Raw genomic sequence first — 11,847 nt, forward strand, 5'->3', positions numbered from 1 at the left:
CGATGACATAATGGGCAGTTCCACTAATAGTGTAATTTTTTTATGGCAGCTGCACTGTTTAATTTGCACTGCGAGCTGTTTAAATTTACTGCTACACCAAACAGGGAACTTTTCATTTGCAGATGTTATTCAAGGAATCAAATACGTAATTTGTGCTGGAATCACTTGAAAATGGTTAAATTAACTTAGGTATACTTTAGTGTATAGTATGCTGAAAATGTGGAGATAATTTCATGAAGGCTGTTTGCTGTGGAAGCACTAGCAAATCACCTTGTTCAGTGCCACCTGGAATGGCTTTCTTCGTGCACCTCCAAGGATGATGTGATTATTATTGTGAGTAAATTTTGTTTACATTTTCATTGTGTGAATAATAAAACTTTTAACTGTACACACAACAAGCATTTCACTTGGATCTGATGCATTCTCAAGAGTGCAGTTTCTGTTTAGCTTTTAAAACTGGCTGCCCTTCAATTCACTCAAGGTGCAGATGCAAGTTGCTGATGAAGTATTCCACACACATGCTACATTGGAGAAATATTTTAATAAAAATTAAAACTCTTGCAGGATTTCGAATAAAAACTATCCTATTTATCCCTTCTATGTTTTGGTACTGCGAAATTGAGAGAGGTAAGTAAGTTGTGAGGTTATTTTTACTTGCTTGCATGTGAGGTTAGCAGAGCAAAAATATTTTTGAAATTGCAGATACATGGTCACTTTATTTCGTTGCAAACATTTATAAGCTCGTAATCTTATTTAAAGTCTCCATACTTAATGCGTTTGGAAAACCTTCTTTCTCTCAATTTTACAATGGAACAAAATTTTACTTGTATGTGTACATTAATTCCATCTCTAAATGATGTAGGTTTACGCACCGAGATCAGGTACATTGTAGAGAGAAAAACACACGAGTACCTGCTTATTTTGAAGTTTTAATGAGTATATTAAAAAAAAAAAAAAAAAAACGATAAAAATATAATTGAAAAAGTATATTATTCACGTATTTTTGAGGATGAGGGGAGGGGGTGTTTTTGTCCGATGGTCGTTTATCTTTAAAGAAATTTCCGTTGGACCTGTGCGTTCTTGCTCTGCCAATTCTCGAAAAATGAAATATTTTAAGTCGTCTTTTATGTGCTAACTTCATTATATTTGGCTGCATTCGTATTTTTATTAGTTTTGAAACATTCATGTCACGGAAAATAATCATAAACCAGGACAAAAACGTTTTGACTAAATGTTCTAGGTTGGTTGTAAAACATTTTCTTATTTTATTTCACATCGGAAACATCTGTTAAGTTGTAAGCTTTGTAATGAATGCGACAGTCACTTGTTCGCTGAAGTGTTTGTTTAAGAAATTAGTATTGTAAATTTGTTTATGGTCTTGTTAAATGAAATTTTAAGTGAAATCATTTGGGAAAACAGAGGCTACAGGAATTTTCAACACAACTTGATGACCGACGTTGTGACTAGTGTGGGAGTGTGTGCTCGTGTAAATATCAATTTTTCTTACTCCTCGTGCCGGTCAACAGGAAAACAGCGAGTGTGTTATCTCATCGCGGGCGTGTGATTGCGTGTGGTAAATTGTGCTAGGTTAATTACCGCAAAACTCCACTGTGTGCAAATATGTAGTGTGTCGCTGTATGCAAATATTTGGTATGTCTTTTTTTTTTTTTTTTTTTTTTCAGGCAATACACACTTTGAATTTTACACAATTTCGATGCTGCAACCTAAGTGTATACATGCGAATAGGATTGCTTAAATGAAAAAGTAAAGTAGGAGGTAAGTGCAAATGTTTCCAGGAGGTTATGCACACACAATCTATTTTATGAATTAATAGTTATTATCTAAGAAAATGATAGAAGATTATAAATAATGTGTGCAGAATAATACAGAATTTGCATGTTACACAAAAAAAAAATATATATATATTCCAAATATTGTTAGCAAAATGCACCTAGATTAGTGAGCTGGATTTTTTTTTTTTTTTTGTATTTTTGTTCTGTTGATCCCACGTGGAGTCAAGGCTCCGGGATATAGAACATGTATGTGCAGACAATTAATATTTACATGATGCAAGTTACCAAGAAAAAAAATTTCAAAAAAAAAAAATACATAACATGTTACACAATTTAACTTTATGCAAAACATGAAGCAGCTGTTATCACAAGTCCATTCAACAAATTAACAGTTCAATTTCTCTATTATCAATCAAATTAAAGAATAGCTTCAGAGGGTAGGTAGGATATTCTAGAAGAATTTTTTTTACTGTTTTTTTTTTAATACTGGTAAATTGTTTTAGTTATTTTCTGTGATATTAAGTTGTAAAGTTTTACTCCCAAGTAATTTAGTCCATTTTCAAATCGCCTAGTGTTATGTTCAACTATCCTCAATTTACTAGCATTTCTGGTGTTATACCTATGTGCGAATATCTAAAAAAAAAAAAAAAAAAAAAAAATAATAATTTTTTTTTTCTTCTTTTTCTTAAGAATGAATAAAAAGTTTCTAGAACGTATTCATTTATGGCAGTCAGGACTTTAAGTTTTTTGAATTTTGGTCTGCAGTTAGATGATTTTTTATCTTTTGTTATTATTCTAATAGCTCCTTTTTTTTTTTTTTTTTCCCCCAATGTTATATGGCAGAAAGAGTAGAGCTATGGCTACTGTGACATCATGCATTGATGGGAAGGTTATTGTTGGATAACAAAAATTTAGATGATATAATTTTTATTTTTTTCCATACACAACACATTGCAGGTACAATTTTACAGGTTACAGCTGTACCACCTCTAGTATTGCTGCCGACCATCCAACAAATGAGCACACTAAACAGGCATTGATGACATTGTTATCAACGTCTTTTTGAATCTCTCATTATTATACATAACTGCCCACTGAAACAGAGAAACTTCAAAATAGGTGTGTGTGTGTGTGTTTATATATATATATATATATATATATATATATATATATATATATACATATATACATACATACATACATACATACATACATACATATACACTTATATATTTATTTTTTCACTTTGAATTTTGTATGAGGTATACACATGCAAAGATTCACAGCTACTGGGTGGGTGAGTGAGTGAGTGAGTGAGTGAGTGATTGATTGATTGATTGATTGATTGATTGATTGATTGATTGAGAGAGAGTGAGTGTGTGTGTTAGGGGGGGGGGGGGGGAAATGTGGTGATTGTGGGGGAAAAAAAAATTTAAAATTGAAATTTTTAAAAAAAAAATTTTTTTCTGTAGGGTGCAAAATAGTAGTGCCAACGGCACGTGGTGTTCCCAAGCGGTCACCCATCTAAGTACTAACCACGCTCGACGATGCTTAACTTCGGTGATCGGACGAGAACCGGTGTGTTCATCGTGATATGGCCGTTGGCAATGATATAGATGTTTTTTTTTTGCAGTTTGTATTTGCCACTCGAAATAGCTATACCAGGTGTGATTGTTACAAACAACAGGAGAAATCGTGTAATGAACACTCTTTTACTTCCCCCCCCCCCCTCCCCACACACAACACCCACCACCCTCACCATCCCAACCACCAAAGCCCTCTTCAAAATACACTCTCACACACACACACAAACCCACACTCTATAACTGATGAACATTACCATAACTTCTTAAAGCCATTAGATAATATTTAACTCAAGAAAGGTATTGTGATATGTTTAAAGAAAGAAAGGTGAAACCTTTAACTTTACCAGCAGGTATTAGTATCACTGAGGTATCTTCTAGGTTGTAGCAGCAATAGTAGTAATAATAATAAAATTAAATAAGGTAATAAAAAAGAAAAGTTATACATGTGATCAAATCATGAATGTATAAAACTGGAATGAATTTAAATTTTTTTTATTTTTCTTCATAGGCTGTTTTGAAATTGATGAGTAAGTGCCTCTTCTTTTAAATTTTTTAATGCTGAACACTGTTACATAAGAGATGAATGTTTAGAAAATTTAAAAAAAAAAAAGCTAGCCCAGCCCCCTCCCCCCCTCACACAAAATCCAAACAAAAAAAAACACCCTCCTTCAAAACATCACATAATCATCCAGCCAGCAGTGCAGACGAGAAATTTGCACTCGGGGCCGCCATTTTGACGATAAATTCTTGCATGGCACACCAAAGGTAGGAAAGAATTTAAAAAAATAAAAATAATGGGCGAGCACCCTCGCGTCTGCCTGTAGAAAATGAAGTTAAAAGTAACATAACCTAAAGACAGGCACACACTAGGGTGCTCCCAGGCGGTTGAGAAATTTTTTCCCGCCAAAAGACTTATATATATTATTTATTTTACTGTTTTTGGCAGGGGGCTATGTCGGTCTGTGTGCAAAGTAGTTCCTACTCCCGCCGCCAGGAGCGCGCGCGGTGGGTAGCGATGTTGTTTTTTCTGCTTTCATTTGTTTATTATTTAGAGGGTTAATGCTATGTAAATGTACGCAAGTTTGGTTATGTGTCGGTAGTTGTGCGAGATTTAATTTCCGAAACGAAATTTGACTTTCATCGGCCTGCATTTCTCACTTATTCGGAAAATACATGTGTGTTTATGTATGTATAATAATCGAGTGATTTTGTAATAATTTGGAAGTTTTGTTTGCGTGTGCGATGTGGGGAAGAAAAGGTGTGCACACGAGTCCTAGGGCTATATTTTTTTTTATTGCGAAATATTTACTTCATGTGGTGAAAAATTTTAAATTATTTGTGATGCAAGTGAAATTTTTTTTTTTTTTTCAGTTGGGTGATGTGTTTGTCCTCGTTTGTGTGCAAGGAAGCAAACATGCTGAAGGTAAGGGGCCATAAATGACACTTTAAAATATTAGTTTACCATTAATTTTGGTTAAATATTAAATTGCCATATAAGTAAAATCATGTCAACTGTTGTATTCCACCCAGTATAAGCTGTTAGTAATGGGTACTTAATATAAATAGAATAAATGTAAGCATTTTCGTCTGCATGAAAATTCACTTTTTTTTTGGATCCATTTGTACTGTGGGTAGTTAAATAGTACATTATGTTGTTTTTACTTCGAAGTACAAAACATCTTGTGCATGATTGCAAATTCAAACGCAGTTAAGCATAATATGAATTCGAATTATGTGTGTGTGTGTGTGTATATATATATATTTTTTTCAGTTTTTTTTTTTTTTTTTTTTTTTTTTTTTTTTTTTTTTTTTTACTGTGTCCAGTTTTAGCACAAATGGAATTATTTTCAAAGTGAATCGATGCAACTGGTCTTTGCCATTAATATTGATATATGATCTAACTAAATTAAATAGAAAGGATTTTTTTATTTATTTTTTTATATATATAAATATATTTGTAGCAATGTACTAATGACCACAGAAGTAAGCAAAAAAAAAAAATATATATATATATATCTCAGCCAGTAAACCATGCGTCTTAAAGACTTTTTTTAATGAAAATATTTCTGCCTTGGTTAAGCTTACATTTACTATCATAGGGATTGAGGGAATTGTAGAACAGCAGCAGAAGCATTTCCTTTCATGATCATGTTCTTGGTCCTGAAAAGGACCGTTTATGTAAGCATGTGCACACCAGACCTGCTCACTTGGAGCTGGTGTATTTGGTGACAGCCTTGGTGCCCTCGCTGACAGCGTGCTTGGCCAGCTCCCCGGGCAGCAGCAGTCTCACGGCCGTCTGTATCTCGCGGCTGGTGATGGTGGAGCGCTTGTTGTAGTGGGCGAGGCGGCTGGCCTCTGCCGCGATGCGCTCGAAAATGTCGTTCACGAAACTGTTCATGATGCTCATGGCCTTAGATGATATGCCAGTGTCCGGATGAACTTGCTTCAACACTTTGTAGATGTAGATTGCGTAGCTTTCCTTCCTCTTGCGCTTCTTTTTCTTGTCGCCCTTCGAGATGTTTTTCTGGGCCTTGCCCGCCTTTTTGGCTGCCTTACCGCTCGTCTTGGGGGGCATCGTAGGTCTGAGCTGTGCCGCTGTCGCTAGATGAGTGAGACGGGAACTGAATTTTTTTCGTGAAAAGTTTTCTTGGCTTCTTGTTGCGCGACCAATCGGAGCGCTCCGCGGCTCGTGATTGGTCGCGCTCCGCGGAGGGACGTGTAACAAAAGTAATTTCCAGCGGCCGGGGCGCCACTTTCTCGTAGGTTGCGGACCAGTGTACAGCCTATAACTCAACATGTCTGGCAGAGGAAAAGGAGGAAAGGTTAAGGGGAAATCCAAGACTCGCTTCGGCAGTAGTGTTTGCGATCGCTCCAGTGTTCTTGCCTCGTTTCGGTGTTTGTGGTTTCAGTTCGCCTTCGAAGTGGTGTTTTTTGTGTTCTGTATTCATTTGTGCACCTGCACAAACGTTTGTGAGTGTCGGCGCGGCGTCGTTTAATTTTAATCAGTGTTTCTGTTCACTTGTCATTATGTAAACAATCTTGGATACTTTCGATTAATCGATTGGGCCTGGACTCGCCTTTCGATTGTGTGGTCCCAATTATTATTTTTGTGGTCCCAATTATGTGGTCCCGATTTTCTGCACCATAAATTTGTGGTCCCAACTGGAAATGGACAGCGACGTGGTTCCTGCCTCTCCGAACGCCATTGTGGTGGGCCATCAGTCTCTTGCGGCCCCGCCATCCTTGCCGCCGCCGTCTGTCATGCCTGGTAAGCACTGGGCCGCAGCGGGCGGGCACCGCTCCAACGTCATCTCGTCCTCCTCAGACTCGGAGGCTGACGTTCTCTCGGCCGAACCCTCTTCGCAAGGTGCTGCCGACCGCCGCAACAGCAAGTACAGCAAGGACGCTGCCAAGGCGATGGTTCGGCGCCAATACTTTGCGGGCCCTCGCCCTGATGGGGTTGGTGGCAGCACACCATCTTCTCGTGCCATCTCCCGGGCTGACACCAGGGAACACCGCCGCCAACAGCAGGCGGAGGTTCTCCACACGAAGCGGCAGGCGGATGCGCATGTGGCGGCCATCATTGACGCTGTCGCGGCGGGGGTGGAACGCCCCTGGTCGCATGGCCGCACGCCTTCCTGGCCTAATGATCTTCACCGCATTGACGCGGAGGAGGTGGCGGATGCTGGTGGGGGGCCCGCCTCCCGCTCTGCCTCCCAGCCGGACATCCATCTTATTCGGCAGGTCGAGGAGACCTGGCGTGGGCTGTCCTCAGGATCGCTGTCTGCCCCCCGACCGGTACCCACCGTTTCCAGCTGCCACACGCCTCGGAGTGCGGCGACGGTTACCACCATGTCCACTGTGATGACCACCACCTCGGTCGCCATCTGCGCCGTGTCGGGGGGCCGCCCGCCGGCCCTGCTTTCCCCTTTGGTTGCTGACGCTGATCCCCCATTTCAAGCCGTCGGGGCAGCGGAGCCCCATCTGGGCCTTTCTCCTGCCGACCCCCGGGCCCCACCTGACCCAGTGCCCCGCCGTCCGGCTGCCGGGGTGGTTGCGGCGCCACCGGTGTCTTCGTGCGCCACCTCTTCGGCTCCGCGCACCCCAGTGGTGCCCCCAGGTGGTCCGGCCTCTGCTGAGCCACGCGTCAAGCGTATTCCACCCATCGTTGTGGCCACCCGCCTCACCGCCGATGCACTGCGGGGCAACCGCGAGTTGCGCCGTAAACTTCAAGGGGACTTTACGGTGGACTACCTGCGGGGGTACCCACGGTACCACCCCACCTCTCTTCAAGACAGGGCGGTGCTCATGGAGTATTTCCGCACCCATGGGATCCAGTGCCATACTTTCCCGGTGGCAGGCCGCGCCAAACCGAAGTTAGTCCTGGCTGGTCTGCCCCCCACTGCCGCGGAGGCGTCAGTGTGGGAGGAGCTGGCTGAGGAGGGCGTCCGCCCGGACTCCCTCCGTCGCCTGACGCCGGACTGGGCGGCGGACCGCGGTGTAATCCGGTTCCTCCTTGTCTTTCCGGATGCCGCTCAGCTGGCGAAGGCCCGCGCCCTGAGACACCTGGCTGGGCTCCGCATTCAGTGGGAGGAGTTTCGGGGTGGATCCCGCCCCCTCCAATGCCACAACTGCCAGCGGTGGGGGCACCGGGTGGAGGACTGTGGCCACCCGTTCCGTTGCCTCCGCTGCGTCCGGCAGCATGCCCACGGCGCCTGCCCGAAGACCCCGGAGGAGCCGCCTTGCTGCGTCAACTGTGAGGGGCAGCATCCGGCCAACGCCCGCACCTGCCCCTCCTACTTGAAGTTCCTCGAGCAGCAGCTGCGGCGGAAGGGGCCTTCGCTTCAGCAGCTGCCACGGCCCCAGCCGCCACGCCACCACCTCCAGGACGCCGCTCCCTCCCGGCCATCCATGGCTGCCGTGCCTCCAGATGACTTTCCGTCCTTGCGCCCTCCATCCTCGTACCGTCCTCCGGGGACGCACTCCTATGCGGCGTCTGTTGCCGGTCCTCCGCTGTTTCTGGGGCCCACTCCTTTTGCGGCACAGCTTCCACCTGCCCCTCAGGCCCCCTTCGCCACGCAAGGGCCCCGCCCCGTCCCTCTCCTTCCGGCCGCCCCGCCTGTAGTCTGGTCCTCGCATCGGCCGCCGGGATGGGGTGCAGGGTCTGCGTCGGTCCCCATGGCCTTTGAACCGGCTTCGGCCCCCCTTCCCCCTCTTCCCGAGAGGGGCCCACCTGCTGCTCCTTCCCAGGGGCTGCCCTCGGGTTCGAGGCTGTCTGACACCCGCCCGGTGGGCTCCCGGTCCCCGGGTCAGCCTGACCCGCCCTCCGAGGCCACCCCCCCACTGGCTGCCTCCTCACGGGCCTCCCTCCATTTGCCTCATTCTGACCTTCCCTCTCACTCGCCTTCCCCACTCCAGGGCCCGCCCCATTCTCACCCCACGGTAGGTCTCACCGGGCCGCAGCAGCCTCCCCCTCCACTCGAACATCCGCCTGGTCCGCCTCCATCCGCTTGCCCCGCCCGTTCTTCGGCCGGTGAGGCATCGTCTCGCAGCGCACCTTCCTTCCTTCCGTCTGCTTCCCTCTCCTCGTCTTCCCACATCCCCTTCTCGGCCTTCTTTGAGACTTACAACTGGCTACAGCACCTCCGTCTCCTCCCGTGGTTGCAGTTGTTTGCCACGGGCATCTACCACATCTCCCAAGCCTCTTCCCCTCTTCTTCAGGCAGAAATATTTTTCCGCACCGTCCTCGCCTTTTTGCAGGGTGTGTTCTCCGCCCCCCCTTAAACTGGTCCTCTGGAACGCCCATGGCGTTCGTTCCAAGCAGGCTGACTTCTTCCATTTCCTACATGCCCACCATCCTGACATTGTCTGTTTGACCGAGACTTGGCTGAAGCCCCAGCATCCTTTCTCCCCACCTGGGTATGCCACCATCCGTCGGGATAGGGATGCGCGGGGGGGCGGGGTTGCCCTCCTTGTCCGCGAATCCCTTCCCCATCACCCGCGCGCGCTCCCGCCGCTTCTAAATGTGGAGGCGGTGGCTGCCCGCCTCCGCCTCATCCCACACCCCCTCACTGTGTGCTCGGTCTACTTGCCCGAGCACGGCCCGTTCCCGGCCCGCGGCCTCCAGACGTTATTCCGCATGGATGCCCGGGTGGTGGTAGGGGGGGACTTCAATTGCCGGCATCGCGACTGGGGCTGCTTGTCCACGAGCAATCGGGGTATTCAGCTCCTTCGTGTCGTCCAGGGTTCCCCGGCACTCACCCTTCACTCACCCCCATCTTTCACGTTCATTCCGTGTCACATCCGGCAACGGCCGAGTGTCCTCGACTTGGTTATCACGGTGGGCCCGGTGGCCATGTCGGGGCTCTCGGCTCGCGCCGAGCTCACTTCCGATCATACACCGGTCATCGGTTTCGTGCGTGCGGCTTCCCGCCCTCCTCCTGTGTCCCCCACTTCCTTCGATTTCGCTCGTGCCGACTGGGCCGCCTATCGGGCACATCTGGACGGCACACTCAACCTTCATTTTCACATCTCCTCCCGGCAGCAGTTGGACGAGCACGTGTCCATCCTCACGGACTCGATCCTGGCTGCTGCACGGGCCTCCATTCCCTGTCGTCGCCCGCTCGTGCGGGGCGCGCCCTTCCCGCCGTCTCTGCGCCAGCTCATTTCGGCCCGCAATGCCGCTCGACGGCGCTGGCAGTATCGCCGGACGGGGGACCGCTGGCGGGAGTACGTGGATCTTCGGGCGCGCTGCCGGAGGCTCATCACCGAATCGCTGGCAGCGGAGCGGGTCCGACACATCCAGTCACTGTCATTTCGTTCCGGTTCCATCTTCCGCTATGCACGGGGCCTTCGTTCCACCTCGTCTGTCATGCCGCCTCTGGACGGGGGACCACGGGGTTTGTGTGAGTCCCCTGCCCAGAAGGCGGAACTCCTGGCGGGCTTCTTCCATTCATCTTTTACCCCCACACTCCCGCCAGGGGTCACGTCGCTCCTCCCGGTCCACTATACCCCACCTCCCCCTCCACGACCTGGTGATATTCCCTTGACCACCCCAGGGGAAGTGTTCCGTGTCACCTCTCATCTCAAGCTTCGCTCTGCCCCTGGACCCGACCACATCCATCCGCGGCTGGTCTTCTCCCTTTCCCGGAAGGCCACCGTGTTTCTCACCAAAATCATTAATGGCATCTTCCTCACGGGTCACTTCCCTACCTCGTGGCGGGCTGCGACCGTTGTGCCCATTCCAAAGTCGCGTGCAGACGCTCACCTTCCCGCGGGCTATAGGCCCATCAGCCTCCTGTCAGTCCTCTCTAAAGTGGCCGAGAGAATCATCCTCCGTAGGTTGGAGCTTCATCTCACCCCTCTCGGTCCCCTTCCTGCATTTCAGTTTGGTTTTCGGCGCGGGCTGTCGGCGCAACACGCCGTGGCGCGCGTCGTTGACCAAATCACCGAAGGCTTCACCTCCTTCCAGCACACTGGTGTTGTTCTGCTTGATCTGTCCAAGGCCTTTGATACCGTCAGCCATCACGCGCTCCTTCTGAAGCTGGCGTTTCAGGGCTTTCCTCCTGCTCTCATTCATCTTCTTTATAACTTTCTCTCACATCGCTCATTTCGTGTCCGTGTCGACCAATCTTTTTCGCAGTCCTGCCATGTTCCTGCCGGTGTCCCTCAGGGAGCGATCTTGTCGCCCCTGCTTTTTTCCCTCTACACTTCCGACATACCGGTCCCCCCCCATTGCACTCTCACCCTCTATGCAGATGACACTGCCATCTCCACCTCATCTCGCCTTGTTTCCGACATTCCCGCCCGCCTCACGGCGGCGGTGTCACTCATCTCCTCATACTATCACTCATGGGGAATCCGGGCGAATGCCGGCAAGTCCCGGGCGACCCTCTTCACCCGCCGTTTCCCTCGCCCCCCGCCCGCCGTGGTGTCCCAGGGGGTGCCGATACCCTGGTCCCCGTCGGTGGTGTACCTGGGTGTCCGCCTGGACTCTGGTTTGCGGTGGGGCGCGCATCTCGCTGATTCCGTTTCGTCGGCCCGGCGTGCCCTCTTTGCCCTGGCGCCTATCCTCAGGCCGACTTGTCCTCTTCCCTCTTCCGATCGTGTCACACTTTTTCGTCTCTACGTCCTTTCCATTCTGCTGTATTGTTCCCCTGTGTGGGCGCACGCCTCCCCCACAGCCTTCCGCCCACTCCTCGTCTTTTTTCACTCTTCCCTTCGCATGTTGCTCGGCCGCCCCCGGTGGACCCCCATTCCTGCCCTTCTGGATGCCACCTCCCTCCCGCCGCTCACCCTTCTGATCACAACTCAGGCCGATCGTTTTTACCGCTCCATCCGTCGCTCCCGCCTGCCCATTGTGGCTGCCATTGCCGCCTACGACCCCACCCTCCCTTACCCGCACCGTCGTCTCCTGGACTACCAGGCCCACCGGCCGCCCTAGTTGGCGTCCCCGGCCGCCCCTCCCG

The 11,847-nt window shown here is 48.8% G+C and overlaps 1 non-coding gene across 1 annotated transcript; it reads right to left on the reverse strand.

Annotated features, from left to right (window-relative positions):
* Positions 1 to 3,280: 3,280 nt before the first annotated feature.
* Positions 3,281 to 3,399, reverse strand: LOC134544195 (5S ribosomal RNA). The gene has a single exon (XR_010077587.1). It is a non-coding gene; the product is annotated as a 5S ribosomal RNA (ribosomal RNA).
* Between the last annotated feature and the right edge of the window lie 8,448 nt (positions 3,400 to 11,847).

The sequence above is a fragment of the Bacillus rossius genome, unplaced genomic scaffold, assembly GCF_032445375.1.
Source record: "Bacillus rossius redtenbacheri isolate Brsri unplaced genomic scaffold, Brsri_v3 Brsri_v3_scf32, whole genome shotgun sequence".
In the NCBI taxonomy this organism is placed as follows: domain Eukaryota; kingdom Metazoa; phylum Arthropoda; class Insecta; order Phasmatodea; family Bacillidae; genus Bacillus; species Bacillus rossius.